This window comes from Rhincodon typus, chromosome 5, assembly GCF_021869965.1.
Source record: "Rhincodon typus isolate 14 chromosome 5, sRhiTyp1.1, whole genome shotgun sequence".
Classification (NCBI taxonomy): domain Eukaryota; kingdom Metazoa; phylum Chordata; class Chondrichthyes; order Orectolobiformes; family Rhincodontidae; genus Rhincodon; species Rhincodon typus.
This window is the reverse complement of record NC_063336.1, coordinates 22,971,554-22,993,315: the sequence shown is the minus strand read 5'-3', so window position 1 is coordinate 22,993,315 and position 21,762 is coordinate 22,971,554. Positions and strand designations below refer to the sequence as shown.

The 21,762-nt window shown below is 41.5% G+C and overlaps 1 protein-coding gene across 5 annotated transcripts in view; it reads left to right on the top strand.

Annotated features, from left to right (window-relative positions):
* The window catches only part of sobpa (sine oculis binding protein homolog (Drosophila) a), a 306,669-nt gene that overhangs the window by 129,706 nt on the left and 155,201 nt on the right, over positions 1-21,762 (top strand). The gene's annotated exons all lie outside the window — the stretch shown is intronic.

The window sequence follows — 21,762 nt, the reverse complement described above, 5'->3', positions numbered from 1 at the left end:
TCAGTGGGGCTTTAGAAAACAAAGCATGTGCTTTTTAAAGAGAAGTCATTGAACACTTTAGTTAATAACAACACAAAAGTCTGCAGTGGGAGAACCAAAGGCCATTTGGCTGACAATTAAAAATTGTCCAGTCGGATAATGAGACTCCATGTTACAATAGGCTCTGGGTGTGGGGGATACTCTTGCATCTAATCACTGGGGCTGTGCTCTACAGAAGCTTGAGCTCCAGCTAATTGGCCAAATAGCAGCATACCAAACACACAGGACAGAGGGTATTCCTGTCTCCAATCACGTGGAAAAATTCAGGTACAGGGCTTTGGACAGAGTCTCTGAGGAGGTGCTCCTGCATTCACAGGCTGGTTCTCTTTTGTGTTTGTAGCTGAAAGGTTTTGGCATGAGCCTAGAGGATAAGTGACAGGGTTTTGAACAGAGAGAGAGTCTGCGAGGGGGGAAGAGAGAAGGTTTGGGATGGGCAGGGGCATAATGAGAGGCCTCAAGGAGGAGGGAAGAGAGACTGCAGTGGTGAATGAGAAAGGAGACTGCAACATGGAGGGCGAGAGAGGCTTAAAAGTGGAAAGGAAACTAGCAGTAGGTGGAGCTGGAGGGAGGCTTCAAAGAGTTGGGGAGAAGGAGGGAGGCTGCAAACAGGCTGTGTGAGGAGAAGGAGGCTGCAAAAGAGAGTGAACACTTTTAAACCTGTCGTGTGTGAATATTCGGTTAAGTAGGATCCAAGTAAAGCAATGAGGTAATGAAATCCTTGCAAATTAATTTGGAATCTCTTGCTTAAGTATGCATATGTTTACAAGTGACTATAATGGGTGGCATACAATGTAGTGGACAATGTTGAACATTGAGTCAATTGTTAAACTTAAATCTGAGACTGAGATCTAAGAAGCAGTGGAAAAGGTAGTAACTGCCTGGTTAAAATCTTCCAGTTTTGTGAATATGCAATGCGAGTACTTTAGTTGTTGCCTCATCAGTCTGAGGATGGGATGTTTCAGATGATGGTTTTTTGTGTGTAGATGTGTGTCATTTATTATGATAGAAAAACTTGCCACCTTATGCCTGTTGTCTTGTGTTACTAGATTTAAATTACTATGTCTTTCTTTCAGATTACATGAGGTCTGTGATGTGTTCATTGTGTGCTGTAGCATTAAGTTTAATGGAGGATTGATAATTATTCAGGGTATTGATGAATTCTTCTAACTCTGCTTCTGTGTGATCCCAAAACCCCACATATCATCAAAATACCGAAGGTGTTGCTAGAAAGTGACTGCATTGTTTTATAAATTGAGTGAGTGAGAATGAAAATATAGCCCATGAAAATCAAAAAGTATCCTTTGAGAATATCTCAAGGACAGGTTAGGGTGTGGTGTGTGGTGGGTAGAGGGATTAATATTTTGACCCCTGTTCCCAATTTCAAAGGATGTGAAGGGGAGAGTTAAAGATGGGAGGAGATAAGAGGCCCAGAAAAAAAAGGACAAGTAATGGTTCCAATGCTATCCCTCCCTCCTGGCCTGCTTTCTGAATGGCACAGGAAAGTGAGTGCGGCAGGGATATTTGTTTTGAATGATCAATGGCAGCTCTGTGGAGGCAGGGTGGTAAGAGGTAGCTGTTCATGTGATGACACATCCAGAAATACATCCAACCTCAGTGGGCAATCCTGCCCCAGGGGGACAACAAAGGCAGCACCATTAGGGTCACAGCGTTGGTTGCTCTCTGCTCTCCCTCAGTTGTCAGCTGCGGATGAAGGTGAGGGGAGGATTCCAGTTTCCTTGCTTTGTGACTAAGTTACAATACGTGGACATATGTGGGTCGAATTGTGACTTCATTATCTGAAGATTGATACATAACTGGAATTATATCCCTGACAGACAAATGCTGTTAATTAAACCGACGGGTCACACAAACAGCACAAAAAGAATGTCCGCACTCATAACATCTTCTATACCCAGCAAGAGGTGACACTGGAAGTGCTATGAGATTAGTTTATTTTGATCTATCCTCAGGGGAGATGGTGATATGTGACACAATGTGTCTCTGCAGTCTCCTGGGATCTTGTGTGATTGTCTAAAGGGAGCGCGAGGGAGACCAAAGTGGAATCGCCCTGATTTTGATTTTAAATTATCCTTATTTTTATTATTTCAAGTTTGTCTCCACAGTTGGCAGTATGTTTGATTTGGGACACTGGCGCACAAAGATTACATCATCGAGAAAGGTGATGGTTGATGTACCTGTTTGATTACAGTTTCTCTCTCCTTTTCATATTTTTGTGTATGCTCAGACACAGGAAGTGTAGGGCACAGGGAAGACAGACTAGGAGGAGGGGAGAAAAAGAAGTGTTTGTAGGTTTTCAGTGCCAGCCTAATGCCTGTTGCTACCTTTGTGACCACATAGGAACCTGATGGTCAACATCAAAGTTATCTCGACACAAATCACATTATCTGTCATTGAACTAAATTTTAAATAGAGACTTTTTTTTAAAATTCACTCCTCTCACAGGATGTGGGTGTCACTGGCTGGGCCAATATTTATTGTCCACCCCAAATTACCCTTCTGGAGATGGTAGTAAGGTGTTTTCTTGAATCACTGTGCTCTGAGGGGTCTAGATGCACCTGCAGTGCTGTTGGAAAGGCACTTCTAGAATTTTGACCCAGTGTCAGTGAAGGAACAGCGATATCGGTTTAAACCTTCTTTTGATTTGATTTTGTTTTTGATTTTATTGCCATATGTACCACAATACAGTGAAAAGCTTTGTTTATGAGTGGTACAGGCAGATCACAGCAAGCAAAGGATGCACAGATCAAAAAGACTTAGAGGCATACAGGTTACATTGCAGGTGATATTATTTGAGGCTAGAGTCCATTCAACAGTCTGATAACGGCTGGAAAGAAGCTGTTCCTGAACCTGCTTGTGCGTGTGTTCAGGCTGCTGTATCTTCTGCCTGACGGAAGAGGTTGTAGGAGAGCATTACCAGGGTGCGATGGGTTTTCGATGATGTTGGCTGCCTTTCAGCGGTAGCGAGCAATGTAAATAGAGCCCGTGGATGGAAGGTTGGCTTTCGTGATGGCCTGGGCTGTGCACACAACTTTCTGTAGTTTCTTACTGTCCTGGGCAGAGCAGTTGCCATACCTGACTATTATGCACCCAGACAGTATGCTTTCAATGGTGCATCTGTAGAATTTGGTGAGGGAACTTAGGGACATGCCAAATTTCCTGAGCTGCCTGAGGAAGAAGAGGCATTGTTGTGCCTTCTTGACTGTCGCATCTACGTGGGAAGTCCAGGACTGATTGGAAGGCAGGCATTATAGCACTGCTTCCTGAAAGATTCACTATGGGATCCTGTGGTGGATGGTGGCGGTGGGGGGGACCAATTTTGGAGAAGAAGCTTTCAGTACTATTACTGGAATGTTGTCAAGGCCCATAATCGTTGATAACAAGGTGTAGAGCTGGATGAACACAGCAGGCCAAGCAGTATCAGAGGAGCAGGAAAGCTGACGTTTCGGGTCTAGACCCTTCTTCAGAAATGGGGGAGGGAAGGCGATTCTGAAATAAACAGGGAGAGAGGGGGATGCAGATAGAAGATGGATAAAGGAGAAGATAGGTGGAGAGGAGACAGACAGGTCAAGGAGGCGGGGTTGGAGCCAGTAAAGGTGAGTGTAGGTGGGGGATTAGGGAGGAAATAGGTCGGTCCAGGGAGGACGGATAGGTCAAGGAGGCGGGATGAGGCTAGTAGATAGGAGATGGGGGTGGGGCTTGAGGTGGAGGAGGGGATAGGTGGGAGGACAGGTTAGGGAGGCGGGAACGAGCTGGGCTGGTTTTGGAATGCGGTCGGGGGAGGGGAGGTTTTGAAACTGGTGAAGTCCACATTGATACCAATGGGCTGCAGGGTTCCCAAGCGAAATATGAGGTCCTGTTCCTGCAACCTTCGGGTGGCATCGTTGTGGCACTGCAGAAGGCCCAGGATGGACATGTCGTCTGAGGAGTAGCAGGGGGAGTTGAAATGGTTCGCGACTGGGAGGTGCAGTTGTTTGTTGCGAACCGAGCGTAGGTGTTCTGCAAAGCGGTCCCCTCATCTTTGTTGTGTCCGGTGCTTATTTATTGATATAACTTGGAATGAATCAAATTGGCTGACAACTGGCATTGTATTTTTCAGGCTTGTCTTTTTTTTTGAAGTGTCATGCTCCCGCTTCATGGAGGATAGAGATTTTTATGGAGCCTCTTCTCACAATTACTTGTTTTAATCATCCAACATCAATAGAGCATCATGGGGTGGTAGAGAATTTAAACAAAGGAGTTTTAACATATTATCTGATTACAATATAATATAACAATATTATCAATATTGTATTGATGCAGAGAGGAAAGAACTAAATAAACTGAAATTGTGAGATACATTTACTTGGGAATAAAGCTCACTAGAATCACATAAGGTTTTGACTAAGCGTTGAGAACAGAATGTACTCCCTTGAGCTGCTTTGACTAGAGTTGCAGGAAACTAAAGCTATTTCCAGCTGACACTCCAAGAAATAAAGTGAAAGAGACATTGTAGAAGGATCGCAAATGTACAGTAAATCTAAAATGTGTTATTTACAAGGGAATAATGAAAAAATAAAGTGGATCAGCAGTGACCTGCAAGGTCTCCCAATCTAGAATTGCATTTAGCAATGAGGCAAATATTGTTTTGGCACCAAAGATGAAAAATGAAGAGGCTAAACTGAGATGATCAGCTTGTTTCTACGACAGAGCCTGATAGGCTGGGGATGGGTGGTGGGTGGGGGGGAAGGGGGAGGGGTTTGGGGCTATGGGGGGTTGGGGGGGTTGGCGTTTCTTCTTCGCTATCAGAATAGGATCTAGATGTTTAAATTATGCAGCCCAATGAGACTATTATTGGTATGCAATGCAATGTGAACATAACAAGGATTTGATGCAGCTGGAAGTGGTGGGGAGGGTGTTGTCACAATTATGCAGTTATGATCTGACAATTTAAACTCTAACCTTTTTTGGTAAGAAATGTTAATTTGACTGTAACTGAACACAAGATGCTAAAGACACGACTTATACAAGTCACCTGTTTATACAACTGAAAACTCAACAGACTTACCCAGATGTGGAAATTTCCACAGAGTAACAGAAGTTTATTTGGCGATTGATTGTGAAAATGTAACTTAGGCATTGACATGAACATAAGCGAAAAATCCCACATGGGACAAGAGCTGTTTCCAGAATACCACTGCCTTGTCTTGAACATGACTTAGCTTTTTGCAAAGGGTACCTGGTAACAGCGGCCATCCTAGTTTGCCAGCTATAAGCTATCCAAAAAGGCAAGCTGCCTAGACAAAGAGACATTCCATCTTTTACCGTCTGGGAGAAGCACTTCTCCAGAGAGAGAGAGAGAGATATCAAAATAGCTAATAATCTGCTGTAGAGAGTAACTGGTGCCATGATTGTTGAGCCAGAAGCCAGGAATCTTCTCTCTCCCAAAATCTGCTGTCCTGCAGTGTCTACATGTGCAATGAAACACTAATTATGAAACAACAAAACTATTGCAGCTATTGGATTGGACTTCTAGCATTAACTGTTTCATTTCAGCAACAAAACTCTCAAGCAAGGGCCCCAAAGCCTTCTTGGGACTTTCTTACAAGCCTTCTTTTGTCTTGTTTGTTTTAATGTTAGTATCTGTAATTTCAAGTCAATAATTTTATTCCTTTATTCTTAAAGGACCTTCAGCAATGGCATATAATAAAATAATCTTTAACTTATTTAAACATAAATCCTGACTGCTGATCTACTTCATCTTGAATCAGTACAAATTCAAAAAGGAATTAAACGAGTTATGTTCATTCAGTTCACTAACTATGTTGATGGCATAGTCACCATGCCATCATGAAACATTCCCCTTCTAACCTTAAATGCATGTCGCCTAGTATTAGGCACTTCAACTCTGGGATAAAGATTCTGACTGTCAAGCCTATCAATGCATCTCACAATTTCATAGACTTCTATCAAGTCTCCCCTCAGCCTCCACCATTCAAGAGAAAACAACCCGAGTTTTTATAGAGATAGTAAGAGCTGCAGATGCTGGAGCCAGAGATAACACAATGTGGAGCTGGAGGAACACAGCAGGCCAGGCAGCATCAGAGGAACAGGAAATCTGATATTTCAGGTCGGGATCCTTCTTCAGCTTATAGCTCTTACCCTCTAATTGAGGCAGCATCCTGGTAAACCTCTTCTGCACCATTTCCAAAGCCTCCACATCCTTCCTGCAATGTAGCGACTGGAATTGAACACAATCCTCTAAATGTGGCCTAAACAAAGTCTTATAAAGCTGCAACATGACATCCTGACTTTTCTACTCTATTCCCCGACCAATAAAGGCAAGCATGCCATAAGCCTTCTTTACCATCTTATCTACTTGCATGGCCACTTTCAGGGAGCTATGGACTTGAACCCTGAGATCCTTCCGTACATCAATGCTGTTTAAGTCATGTTGTTTAACATCCCAAAGCGTCACCCAATTCATCATTGTCTCGCTTCACCTGCTGCCTAAACCTTCATCCTTTGTTACCCATAGACCCAACTGTTCAAATGCGCACCTGGCTGGCCTCACAGCTTCCAATTAACATCAATTATATTTTCTTTTTTTTTAATTCACTTGTGGGACATGGGTGTAGCTGGCTGACCAGCATTTATTCTCCAGCCCTAGATGCCCTTGAGAAGGGGACAGTGAGCTACCTTCTTGACATGCTGCAGTCCACATGCTGTAGGTTGACCCACAATGTTTTTAGGGAGGGAATTCCAAGATTTTGGCTCAGCGACAGTAAAGGAACTGCAATATATTTCCAAGTCAGGATGGTTTGTGGATTGGAGGGGAACTTGCAGGTGGTGGTGCTGCCCTTGTCCTTCTAGATGGAAGTGGTCGTGAGTTTGGAAGGTGCTGTCTGAGGATCTTTGGTGAATTTCTGCAGTGCAACTTGTAGATAGTACGCACTGCTGCAGCTGAGCGTCGGTGGTGGAGGGAGTGGATGCTTGTGGATGTAGTGCCAATCAAGCGGGGCTGCTTTGTCCTGGATGGTGCCAAGCTTCTTGAGTGTTGTTGGGACTGCACCCATCCAGGCAAGTGGGGAGTATTCCATCACACTCCTGGCTTGTGCCTTGTAGATGGTGGACAGGCTTTGGGGAATCAGGAGGTGAATTACTCACTGTAGTATTCCAAGTTTCTGACCTGCTGTTATAACCATTGTATAAATATGGTGAGGCTAGTTCAATTTCTGGTCAATGGTAACCCCTAGGATGTTGACAGTGGGGGAATTCTGTGATGGTAATGCCATTAACTGTCAAGGGGAGGTTGTTAGGTTGTCTCTTATTGGAGATAGTCATTTCCTCGCATTGGCATGGCAAAACTGCTACTTGCCACTTTTCATTCCGAGCCTGTATATTATTCAAGTCTTGCTGTTTCAGCATCTGAGGAGTCATAAATGGTGCTGAATATTCTGCAGTCATCGGCAAACATCCCCCTTCTGATCTTATGATGGAAGGAAGGTTATTGATGAAGCAGCTGAAGATGGTTGGACCTCTGCATTATACTGCATGACAAAAGGGTATGGATTGCCCTTCAAGGCTTGGTATTCTTGAGATTCTGTCCTGATGAGTGCAAGGCAAAAATCTTCAACAGCCTGAGTTTTGGCTTTTTTTTTTGGTTTTTCAAACACAGTACAACCAAGAAACAAATTTTATTTAAAAAGGAAGATATTAATGTGACATAGTCTGTGTATGAAATACAAACTATTTGTACATGAACTGCTTGTTGCTGAGTGAGGAATGGGTCAATAATGAGCGGCTCTGCCATGCATGGGAAAAACATCGGAAAGTGCTGAAAATCAAATAACTGCATCATATTCTGAGTTTTCAGGTGCATTACTGTATTTGCGAATAGGGCGACAAGATATATTTTATTTGAAAGCAAATGCAAGCAGATTGATTTACTTTGTTAATGCAATACATATAATGGCTTTTGAAATAAATACTCTGCCAGAAGTTTATGTGGTAGTTGCTTCCTAAACATCTGATCCCTTGTGGGGGCTTTCTGGAGATTGTGCTATAAAGTGTTTCCTATTAGGCCAATGCTGGTTGTCACCAATAAGCGGACAATTGTAAACCTATTGTGAATGCCTTCAAAACCTTTTAAATTCCATAGAATTTTGTTGTTTTCACATCCTTAGTAACTTGCCTTCTAATATTATGCAATTGATTTGATTTACATAAATTGCTGCTGTTTCTAATGTTACAGCACTCTATGGATCTATAAGTGCTAGAAAATGGGATTTTTTTTTACAAAAACAAAGTGCTGGAAAATAGGATAGTTAGACGGTTGTTTTGACTCGCATGGATGCAACGGACCAAAGAGCCCCTTTCTGTGCTGTAGACCTCTATGACTCTATGACTCCATAACTATATAAGTGATGCTGATGAACAACAAAATTTGTTTCACCATGGTTAGCTTTGCTGCAGGGGAGAGGATGAATAAATATAGGAAACCGAAAGTAATAGGGGATTCGATCATAAGTAGGAAACGAGACTCCAGGATGGCATGTTGCTTCCTGGTTACTAGGCACAAGGATGCGTAAGAGCGGCTACAGGACATTCTGGAGGGGGAGGGTGAGCAGCCACTGGTTGTGATACACATCAGTATTGATGACCCAGGTATGAGAAAGGATAAGGTCCTAAAAGCTGAATATAGAATTAGAATTAGCTTCATTGTCATATGTACACACATGAGTACAGTGAAAATTTTACAAGTTGCCAATTACGGCACCATCTTATGTACCACGATACCTAGGTATAGATTCCTAAGTGCAAATTCTTAGGAAAAAGTCAGAAAAATGAAGAAACAAACATCTAGCGTTACAGACCTTCGTGCCATCTTGCATACAAAAGTACAAAATCATAAGAATAAATTAGAAAAATAAAGAAATTAAAAGTTCAGAATAACATTTGTTCCAACCCAGTCTGCACTGGCACCAAGCCCCTAGTCCATGCTGAGGCCAGGAGTCCACGATGACTTCACTCAAGGCTCAAGGATGGGAGGTAAAAAGAAAGAGGGAAAAAAAACATGAAAAGAGAAAAAAAGAGAAAAAAAACGGATGGAGCAGATGAGCTCTGGCTGAGGTGTCCTATTCGGCCGCCATCTTGGATTGAATATAGAGGGTTAAGAAGCAAGTTAAAATGAAAGATCTCAAAGGTAGTGACCTCAGGATTGCTACCAGTGCCACATGACGATCAAAGTAAAAATAGCAGGAAATTGCAGCTAAATTGAACTGAAAAATAGGTAAAAGGTAAGATTGTAGAAAAGTCGTAGTGGATGTTTCATAATTCTGAATAAATATAATTTTAATTCAGAAAGCAACTCTATGACAAGGATGCATCATCTGTGACTAACTAAGGAGGTTAAGGATCGTATAAAATTGAAAGCAAAAGTACAATGTTACAAAAAATTAGAGATAGGCTTGAAATTGGGATGATTTTAGAAGCTAGCAAAGGATGCCAAAAAGGAAGATGTAGGAAGTAGACTATAAGAGTAAACCAGCACGAAATATAAAAACAAGCAGAAAAGCAAAGATGAAAGTACACAGCACTGAGGAGATCCAGTATTTGTTAATGTAAAGTCCATGTAAATCCCAGAGACTAGTGCACATTGGATCCTATTGTGAAGGAAATCACTGATCCAAAGTAGAATATGATTGACATCAAGATTTATTAATTTTTCCATAAATTGGAATGGCATTAAAAGCTGAAGAGAATCCAACAAATGTAGCACGAGCATAGGTACCAAATCTATTCGAATGCTGTTGGATCAAATGGACCAAAAACAGAAGAGTATTGCCCACTGACTTATGAGGTTGTTAAGTCCAATTATAATTGATTAATACGAGGAACAAAATGATCTGAAAGATGTTTTGACATTATGCATTTGAGACACTTCATGACTATTGACGTAAAAACAAGTGATGGGTAATCATTCAGCTCAACAAGCTGTGACTGCTTAGCAACCAGAATAATGATGGCTAATTTCCAACACTAAGGAACAATATATGTGTTGTTCCAACCAGGTGAGGAGGGGTCAAGTGGCTTCCCTTTTAAACCTCTCCTCATTTAAGTACAACAGTTTTTTTGTTTGAAAAGCATATTTGCCAGTTCAGTGAGTACTTAACTATTACTTGCTGTGATCATAACAGATTAAACTGAACATCTTTTCTTGAATTTAACCAAAAAAATACCTTTATTATGTTTAATTCAATCAAATAGAACAACAAAACATGTAGTGACTTTTGTGCACATACCTACGCAGCTCACACACACAAATTCAGATTACAGAGTGGGCACTGATATGTTAGTCAAATTAGAGTCCATAAAAAAACTAATGTATCCAGTCTGTAATTTGGTGACCTAACTCGCTGCAGACTGAATTAGATAGTTTTAATGCTTTGATTTAAAGATGCTGATGGAAGAGTTGGTCATTCTTATGATGATGGCAGCACTGGTTAGGACACCTGTAAAAAAAAAATCAGTCTGTGGCAGGGTATCTGTAGTAATTGGAATCAGGGCCAGGTAGACCTCATTGACTATGAGATCCTTCATTGGGGTTGTTAAGCTGGGCCAATCAGGGAGACCTGGCTGACAGATAAAAACAGGAGATTCAGAGAGGCTCCTCACTCTAGAGACAGGCTCTGAGCTGGCTGGTCAGAGCCCATATACTGTACACATGTAAATAAATGGTGACTTGGTGACCGTATACCAGCCTCTGTGCAGCTATTTTAGTATCTCTGCTTGATCACTGTCAGCAAACACGGCTCAAAGCTTTCCCCAGTGGCTGGATAAAATAGGAAGTGAGGGGAACCCACTCATGTCTTCTCTTGAAGCTGCTTGTTGAAAGCAAAATGTAAAATTACAAAGTGCTAGCTTGTCAACTGCCCTTTCTCATCTGGAGTATTGTGTACAATTTTGTTCTTCTTACCTATGGAAGATGTCCTGGCTATGAGCACAGCGAAGGTTTATCAGACTGACTCCTGGGATGGCAGAACTGATGTATGAAGAGAAGCTGGATCAATTGGAGCTATCTTCACTAGAGTTTTGAAGAATGAGGGGGAATCTTATAGAATCCTATAAAATTCTAACAGGACTATGGGCAGCATGGTAGCTCAGTAATTAGCACTGCTGCCTCACAGTGCCAGGGACCTGGGTTCGATTCCACCATCGGGTGACTGTCTCTGTCGAGGTTGAACATTCTCCCTGTGTCTGTGTGAGTTTCCTCCGGGTGCCCCAGTTTCCTCCCACAGTCCAAAGATATGCAACTTAGATAGATTGGCCATGCTAAATTGCCCATAGTGTCCAGGGATGTGCAGGCTAGGTGGGTTAGCCATGGGAATTGCAGAGATAGAGGGATAGGGTGGGGGGAATGGGTCTGAGTGCAATGCTCTTTGGTTGCCATGGATCGAATGGCCTGCTCCCACACTATAGAGATTCTCTGATTCTAAGATTAGGCAGGGTAAATGCAGGAAGGATGTTCCCAATGACTAGAGCACTCAGAACCAGGGATTACAGTTTATGATACATTCAGAAATGAGAAGAGGAGAAATTTCTTCACCCAAAGAGTGGTGGGCCTATAGAACTCTCTGCCACAGAAAGTGATTAAGACCAAAACATGTGTAATGTTTGTCAGAAGACATTAGATATAGTTCTTAGGCGAAAGGGATCAGTGGGTATGTGGAGAAAGCGGGAACAGAGTACTGAGTTGGAAGATCAGCCATGGTCAAAATGAATGGCAGAGCAGGTTCAAAGAGCTGAATGGCCTCCTCCTGCTCCCTTTTTCTATGTTTCCAGCTCTGTCTAATCCAAAGGTGACTTGATTAACTTATACCTGGAAGCGTTCTTGTCTAAGGCCCAATGGTCTAGGCAATTAGTTTTTAATGGCTTGTCAACAATAGTAAAAGTACCTCAGATCACTGGCCTACTACATGAATCACTGACATGCATGCAAGGATTTAGGAAGGCATATGGAATATTTGTCTTGTGTGTATTTCAGCATTGGTGTGACCCTAGGTATGTAGGCCATATGTCCCAAAGATTGATCAAATCAACCAGTGTATTCCTTGAATAAAAACAGAGAATGCTGAAGAAACTCAATAGGTCTGGCAGGAGAGAGAAACAGCGTTAGCATTTTGAGTCTATTCTCTGTAAAGACCTAGCAAACCACACAGTTGCATCAAATTGCACTTATTGACTAGGGAACACTGAGGTGTTTAGGTAAATTAATTAAATGGCACTGAGCATCCGGTTGCCAACCATTTCAACACACCACCATGTTCTCTGACCAACATCTCTGTCTCAGGCGAAGCTCAACGTAAGCTGGAAGAACAGCACCTCATTTTCCACTTGGGAACTTCTGGACTCATAGAAACGTAGAAATATAGAAGATAGGAGCAGGAGGAGGCCATGCGGCCCTTTGACTCTGCTCCGCCATTCTTCACAATCATGGCTGATCGTCCAACTCAATAGCCTAATCCTTTCTCCCCGTAACCTTTGATCCCATTTGCCTCGTGCTATATCGAGCCGCCTCTTGAATACATTCAATGTTTTGGCATCAACTACTTCTGTGGTAATGAATTCCACAGGCTCACCACTCCTCATGTCCATCCTCAATAATGTGTTCAATAATTTTAGGGCCTCAGCACCTTCTCCCATGTCCTTACCCTAGCCCTTACACACCATGCCTTGTCACCTAATGGGCTGCTTTCACAAACAACCTATTGATAGGTACTAAAGGTTATCATTAACAGCTATTCATTCCCCCAGGCTGACCTTTATCCATTCCATTGTCTACCCAATGTTTTTTCTGTCTTTCTGGGCTCTATCTCCATCTATTGTTTACTCCTCCCCTCATCCCATCTTCAGCACATATACAAACTCTTTCCTCACTACATCAGTCTGAAGAAGGGTCACTGGACCTGAAACATTAACTCTGCTTTCTCTCTGCAGATGTTGCCAGACTTTCTGAGTTTTCCCAGCAATTTCTGATTTTACTTCTGATTTCTAGACCCACAGTTCTTTGGTTTTTTGCACTTATTCAACACATGAAGGAAGATTTGTTGTGAGCAAATTATTAAAATTTGTCATTTCTAAATGGGATTAGAATTTAAATTTTACATTTAAAATATTTTATGCATTGGTCTAGCAGCAAGTGTATTTAGTTGCATTGAGGGGAATAAAATGAATAATCCCTTTGGAAACCTGAGTGCTACATCAGAGGAAGGTTTGTGTGTTCTCAATTTGAAACGTATTGTTAACTTCCTGCTGTGGAAGGTTATTGCATTTACTGAGTCAAGCTGTTTGGGTCAATCTTGCTTCTTATCTGAAATGTGGATGGCCAGAGGACAGGGAGAGGAAGTGAGTATTTTTATTAAAATTTTTCTATCTGAGAATGATGGTTGATTGCTCTAGTTCTAACACTGAAGATAAAAGTGTTTATACTCTGACACTGGTTGGCTATCCGACTCATATGAAAATTGCCCTGCCTCTGGAAATGTCATGACACTATTTTTACAATTATATGAATGTGAGGGTGATCCGACTGTATTTTCTCTCCATCTCCACCTGTTTCTCAATGGCTGTGTTTGCTTTTTCTCTTCCCAGACACTACAATCTAGAATTCACTAAAATCTCAAATGGCTTGTCTAATGTTTCTCCCTTTCCATGTCCATTCTCATGCTTCCCCAAGAACACCGCAACTGCTAAGTCAGCATTGTAAGTCCTATTGTATGACACCTCCTTCTGGAAGGGCTTTGATCTGTCCTCCTGCCCTAGAACAGGACAAGCATTATGTAATGTTTCAATGTGAATGATTTAAAGACTGTTTATGATTTTACCGTGATGTGGAGGTGCCGGTGTGGGACTGGGGTGGACAAAGTCAGAAGTCACACGACACCAGTTATAGTCCAACAGGTTTATTTGAAAACACAAGCTTTTAGAGCGCTAGTCCTTCGTCTTGAAGGAGCGGTACTCCAAAAGCTTGTGATTTCAAATAAACTTGTTGGACTATAACTTAGGGTCATGTGAATTCTGACTATGATTTCAACCCACCAAATATGTATTTGCACAAAATACATATAAATCACTCTGAAAAAGTAGTTTTAGTGAGACCAGTTTCCTGGTCTGTGAGGACTATGTCCATCCAGCTGTCACTAGACATTGTAGAAAACTGCAAATTTAGACAGAAAGTACAGGGGTTTGTTTTTAATTTTTGCTCAAAACAATGAAAGTTTAAAAATGTTTGGGGCCATTGTTGCCCCACTACAAGCACAGTGACTTTAGTTGTCTATAAACTTTGTGCTTGACTCGAAGAGAAGTCTATTACTCTGAAATATTTCCCTGTTTGTACCAAGGTGGTGCAAATGAAGTGTAACTGATGCTGCCTGCATTCTTGTCCTTTTTATGCTGTCCAAATACGTTGTCTGTTTCAGGATTGATGCTCATCCTGCACAATGTAGAATAACCAATGAATATCGAAAAATAGTCTCAGATATGGACAGAAACTTTTACATGCCTCTTCTGGCAGGCTTAAATCAGTTGCTGTATCCTGTAATCTAATAACAGGTATCTTTCCTTCCTATAAATCATAAGATTGAAGAGGCACATGTGAGAATTTTAAAAGTCGGAGCACCTTCCCCAAATTGTCAGTATGTTACTTTGTGGGAAATGGAGCATGCATTGTAAGGATGGAGAACAGATTTGGAAAGAATGGGAACATTGCTGACTTCAGCTACCAAGTAATGTATTTGAAGAAGCATGGACTGAAACCCATACAAATATGTGAACAAGTAATAAGAGTAGACCACTCAGTCCTTTGAGCTTCTATCCCATTCAATAAGATTATTGCTGATCAGATTTTTAGTTCAACTCTACATTCCTGCATATCCCTGCAAATCTTTCATCCCTTTGGCAATCAAGAATTTATCAACCTCTGCCTTAAAGATATTCAAATATCCTGTATTGATTGCCCTTTGAAGATGGAAATTTCAAAGATTAGCCACTCTCTGAGAGAAAACATATCTTTTCCTCAAATCTGTCTTAAGTGGGCATCCCCTCATTTGTAAACTCTGACCTTTAGTCCTAGATTCTTCCATAAGAGGAAACATCCTTTCAACATCCATTTGGTCAATTTTATATGTTTTATATGGATTTTATATGTTTCGGTTAAGTCACCTCTGACTCTTCTAAACACCAGACGATACAGGCCTAGCCTGTGTAGCTTTTCCTCATTGGGCAATCACAAATTCCAACTTTCTTAAAGAAGGTCATTTTGGCTTCCTTGAAGGAGGTCAAGTAATACTTTTATCCCTCACCGAGCCTTCATTCCTTTTATCATTAGCACAAAGTCAGTTTCTGTGCAGGAAATATACTTCTGGTGAACTCCAGATTCATGTGAATATGATATGTTAATGTGTCACAGAACTAACAATGGCTCTTTGCTTTAATACATTTAACGAAACATTTTGGGATTTCAACAACATTTCTTGTCTGCATTAGTGGATGGAATAAAGACCATTCTTTTCAAGAACTGCATTCATGTTAAAACTAATGGCTAAGTTTATGATTGTGAAAATTGATTGCACAAAAGCAGCAGAGGATAGCAGGTTAACTTGAGAATTTATGCGACTATCACAAAATATGTCTTAGCAGATCTTTTTAGGATTCAGCATCAGACTGATGGCACTTAACATGGTAGAGAGATTTCGTCACTCCAAAGTGAAAAAGGGAAATAAAAATTACAAAAGCACCTTGGGGTCTAAGAGTAATATTATTTCTTTTGGGCATGCTGCTTACTATTTTCCATCTGTTATGAAATGCAGACAGTATACTTTTAATAAAGGGCATTATTTCTTTGTCACCAGATAATCTGTATGATAATATGTCTGAGATAACAAGGTGTAGAGCTGGATGAACACAGCAGGCCAAGCAGCATCAGAGGAGCAGGAAAGCTGATGTTTCGGGCCTAGACCCTTCCACTATCTGTTAATATTTCTTACCACTCAAATAGAATTAAGTGTAACATGTTCGTGACAGTTGTCCAGTGACTGAAACAATACATTCCATAATTTTAACTAGTTTGAAATTACTTGTAATGATCCAGCAATCAAAATGTTGTTTTCTCATCTACTTTGCATTCATTATCACTTCTAGCACATGTTTTACATCGGTTCATAAATACTCACAATGAGAGAAACCACCCAGGAAAGGTGCCCCTTCTAACACGCCAGAGAATTCAAGTTTATTGTCTCGCCGTATTATGGTAATACAGTGATGCACCAATATTCCCTGTCTGATAGCTAGTGGTGGTAGGCACTAAATAAGATCCTGGGAGTAAATGCGCCCAAAACCAAAAATTCTTACATGAGATAAACTTAGCCAAGCTCTCCAAGAATGCTCTGAATCAATAATTTTACTATCTTTGCACTTTTCTACTAAGTTTGGTTAGTTTGTACATGAAAAGTTATCAGTTTATTGGGTTGTCAGGTGCGTAGGAGAGGAGGAGGATCAAGAAACAGGTACCAGCAATGTTCCCTGTAAGCTGCATGACTGTACACTCATGCAGCCTCTCCAAGGTTCTGAGAATGGCAATCGGCTTCAGCACACAGATCATGGCATTGACTTCCTGATCCAGATGTCCCTGCCGTGTGTGGACCTCAGAGGTTCACACAGCTGGAAAGAAAATTATTCAGAAGGCTGGTCACCAGTACCTGTTAAAAATGGGAGGACGGACCTGGAAACAGGCACCTGAAAGCAGACAGAGAGAGATAGAGTGGACACCAGATAAAACAGCACAAGGAAAAGACGAGAAAGCCTAAGAATGACATCTCAGGAAAATCATTCATTCATTGGTTGTCGTTCAGCTGCTATTAGGGACTGTATTTTGCCTCCAGTAAGTTAGACATTCCTTGAGCCAAGTTTTCATTATTGTGACATCCTAATCCCACAAGGCAATCTATGCCTGTAACTCCCTAATCTTACAAACTGTGCTCCAGGCATTCACATCCACACAGTGTAACTCTGACTTAGACTTCATTAATTTCTTCCTTACACCGAATCTGCCGAAATGGACCACGATCTCTGACTGATCACCCTCCCCCAGAGGAATGTCCTACAGCTGTTCTGTGACATCCTTGACCAGGAAGCACCAAGAAGGAAACATACCACCCTGGAGTTATATTGACAATTACAGAAATGCCCATCTGTTCCCATAAATAAAGAATTGCTGAGCAGTGCTGCCCTTCTGCTCTTCCTGTCCAGTCAATCATGCTTTGTTTTTAATATTCTGCCCAGTCTTCTGACCTGCCACCTGTTTTTGCATAATGATTATTCATTTAGATTGATATTTTCTTTCAACATTTTTAATTAGGTTGGTGGGTCTGTCCCTTGGAATATATCTTTCTAGTTGGATTGAATTTATTTTGTATGTTCTGAAATAGTTTCTTAAATATCTACCACTGTATCTTTCTCGCCCTTCTGTTTGAACTTCATTTGCCATTCACATTAAACAGTTTTGCTTCCATGCCCTTGTAATTGCACTTACTTGATTATTAAAATATAGTCTTGGACCCACTCCCCTCTCCCTCAAACTGAGTGTAAAATTCAATCATATTATGGTTGCTACCAAGTAGTGTCAGATAATAAGTCTGCACAGGTCACCAAGAGTGTTAGACGGTGAGTAAAGTGTCAACAGCTGAATAACGAGCAAAGGGATAACCTATAATCTGATTAAATGAGGCAGAGAAATAATTACAAAAAATTAAAAATAAGGTGGTGCTGGAGACAAACCAAATGACTGGAATAACATGATAGGTATAAGAATCGCATGCCGAGGGTCTAACCAAAGTGATAAGTAACTCAAAACTGCACAAACTAATTAAGGTAGAGACATCATAACAATTTATCCAGGTGATGGCATCAAAACAGGACAGTAAGGAAGGTTTTAACAGATACAGAACAGTGTGGTGTGGGTCACATTGTAGCGTGACATGAACCCAAGATCATGGTTGAGGCTGTGTTCCTGAGTACAGAACTTGAATATCAGTCTCTGCTCAGTGATTCTGCTTTGTTATTTATCTCAAAGTCCACCTTGGAGGGTGCTTAGCTGAAGATCCAAGGCCGAATGTCCTTGCCCGCTGAAGTGTTCCCTGACTGGGAGTGAACATCCTGTCTGGCCATTGTTGTGTGGTGTCCACCTGACTAAGGGGCTATGTTCCAAAAGCTTGTGTTTTCAAATAAACCTGTTGGATTATAACCTGGTGTCATGTGACGTCTGACCTTGTCCACCCCAGTCCAACACCGACACCTCTGCATCACGGCTATTAGGGAGCCATTGTCATACAGAATAGAACGGATTATTACAAAGAAGCATACTGATAACTACACAACCAGCCATAACAGACAACTACCTGCCGATCCAACCAAAGAACACACCCGTCAACCCAACAGACTGATCAAGACTTTTGATCCAGACCTTCAGAGTATCCTATGCACTCTCATACCATGTACGTCTCACATGGAGACTTCTACTGCCTTCCAAAGATACACAAAGCCAATACACCTGTGCGTCCCATCACATCAGGCAATGGGACCCTGTGTGAGAACCTCTCTGGCTATTTTAAAACCCATTGTACAGGGAAACCCCAGCTTCTGTCATCCCACCATCAGACTTACCATGGACTACTCTTCAGAATCAGTCTCATTCTTGGACGCACGCATCCCCATCAAGGACAGACACCTCAGTATCTCACTCTACCACAAGCCCACGGATAATCTCATGATGCTGCACTTCTCTAGCTTCCACCCTAAACATATTAAAGAAGCCGTTCCCTATGGACAGGCCTTGCACAGACACAGGATCTGCTCAGATGAGGAGGAACTCGATGGATGCCTAAAGATTTTGAAGAATGCCCTCATAAGAATGGGACACAATGCTCAACCCATCGATCACTGGCTCCGACATGCCACAGCAAAACCCACAACAACATCCTCAGAAGACAGACACAGAATGTGGCTGATAGGGTACCCTTTGTCATTCAGTACTTCCCTGGACCAGAGAAACTATGCCGCGTTCTTTGCAGCCATCAACATATCAACGATGACAATGAGTATCTCGCCAAGATCTTCCCCACGCCTCGACTTCTCACCTTCAAGCAACCACCGAGCCTTAATCAGACCACTGTTTGCAGCAAATTACCCAGCCTTCAGGATAACATCGACCACAACACCATACAATTCTGCCATGGCAACCTCTGCCAGTCATGCCAGATCATCGACATGGATACTACCATCACACGTGGGAACACCACCCACCAGGTACACGGCAGATACTCATGTGACTCGGCCAGTGTTGTCTATGTCATACGATGCAGGCAAGGATGCCCCGAGGCATGGTATATTGGCGAAACCATGCAGACACTAGGGCAATGGATGAATGGAAAGTGTACAACAATGGCCGGACAGGAATGTGCCCTCGCAGTCAGGGAACACTTCAGTGGTCAAGGACATTCAGCCTCCGATCTTCAGATAAACATCCTCCAAGGCAGCCTTCGGGATACACAACAATGCAGAATCGCCAAGCAGAACTGATAGCCAAGTTCCATACCCATGAAGACAGCCTCAACCATCTTGGATTCATGTCGCGCTATGTGTGACCCCCACCAACTGTTCTGTATCTGTAAAATCTTCCTTACTGTCCTGTTTTGTCACCATCACCTTGATAAATTGTTATGATCTCTGTAACAAGTTTGTGCAGTTTTGAATTACTTATTGGTTTGGTTAGACCCTCGGCATGTGACTCATTCCTATCATGTTATTCCAGTCATTTGGTTTGTCTCCAGCACCATCTTACTTCTAATTTTTTGTAATTACCGTCTAACACTCTTGGTGACCTGCTCAAACTTATCATCTGACACTCCATTCACACCATTTGTATGATCTTTTGATCTCTCTGCCCTTGATCTCTGCCTATAAACTCTGTGTCTGTGAGCTCTTCTCTCACACTGCACGTGACGAAGAGGCTATGCTCTGAAAGCTTGTGATTTCAAATAAACCTGTTGGACTATAACCTAGTATCGTGTGGCTTCTGACTTTGTCTACCCCAGTCCAACACTGGCACCTCCACATCAGAATCAAAAGGAATACAGAAAGTTCAAGTGGGAGGTTAAAAAGCAAACACAGGAAGCAAAGAGGCGTTCTGAAGAAAAATACTAGCAGCTAAAAGTCTTCTGAAACCACGTTGATAGCAAAATGGTGATAAAAGGAGGAATAGGACCAAATAAGTACCAAAAATGGGATTTAAACAAAAAGCATTGCTGAGACTTAAATGAATACTTTATAGTTTTCTTTACTAAAGTGGGAAATTATATCCTTGGTGATAGAACGGGAAACTCAGTCACTGGAAGAGTTCAACATTGATAAGGAACTGTTTTTTTACCAAAAGCTGATAAGGCACTGAGACTGGATGAGATACCTCCAGAAATATTGAAGAAAGCCAGAAAATTATCAAGGCTCTGGCAATTATTTTTCAATCTTCCCTGGGTTTGGAGGTGATGTTGGAGGGCTGGAAAATTGCAAACATTATTCCCTTGTTCAACAATGGTTATAAAAATATCCTCAGCAATTACAGACCTGTCAGTATAACCTAGTTGTCAGGAAACTTACTAAAGGTGCTTGACACAGGGCACACAACAGGCTTGCGAGGAAATTTATAGGGCACAGAATAAAGGGGACAGTATTGATGGAGATGAAAAATTGGCTGAGGGATAAGAAACAGAGTAATGTTTATTGGATATTTTTGGGATGGAAGTAGGTTTCTGATAGAGTTCCCACTCGTTGGTGTTGGGAACCTTGATTTCCTGTTCTTCATGATCTAGATCTTGGTGAGCAATGATCAATTTCAAAATTTGCAGATGATGCAAAACTTGGAAGCATTGTAAATTGTGAAGAAAGCAGTGTAGAACTTCAAAAGGGCATTGAAATAATTGATGACGTTCAATGCAGGGAGTGTAATGATACACTTTGGTACTGAGTTCTAAAGGGTATTCAGGAGCAGGGAACACTGGGTGTATATATGCACATTAATCATTAAAGATGGCAGGAGAGGGTTAGTGTTAATAAACCATACAGTATTTCTAGGCTTCATAAATAGGGGCATGAAGTATAAGAGCAGTGAGTTTATTATGAATATATAACTGGCCAACCTCAGCTGGAGCATTGTGCACAGTTTTGGTGCCACATTATAGGAGAGATGTGGATGCATTAGAGAGTTTAATGAGAATGACACTTCAGTTTTGAGGAAAGTTGGGATAGATTGGAACTGTTTGTTTCAGAGAACTGAAGCTAAGAGAAGATTTGATTGAAGTTTTCACAATCATGAAGCATCTGGACAGAATAGATAAGGAAATATTGTTCCCACTTATAAACGGATCAAAGAACCAAAGGGCACAGTTTTAAAGTGTTTTTCAAGAGGAGCAAATATGACATTAGAAAGAAAACATTTTCACATAGCAAGCAGTCAGAGTCTGGAATGCACTACCTGGAAGTGTGGCAGAAGCTGGTGAAATTGAGGCATCCAAGACAGCATTAGATAATTCTTTAAATAGGAGCAATGTGCAAGGTTTCAGACAAAAGGCAAGGGACTGGCACTAAGTTAATATGCTCAGAGAATCTATGCAGATA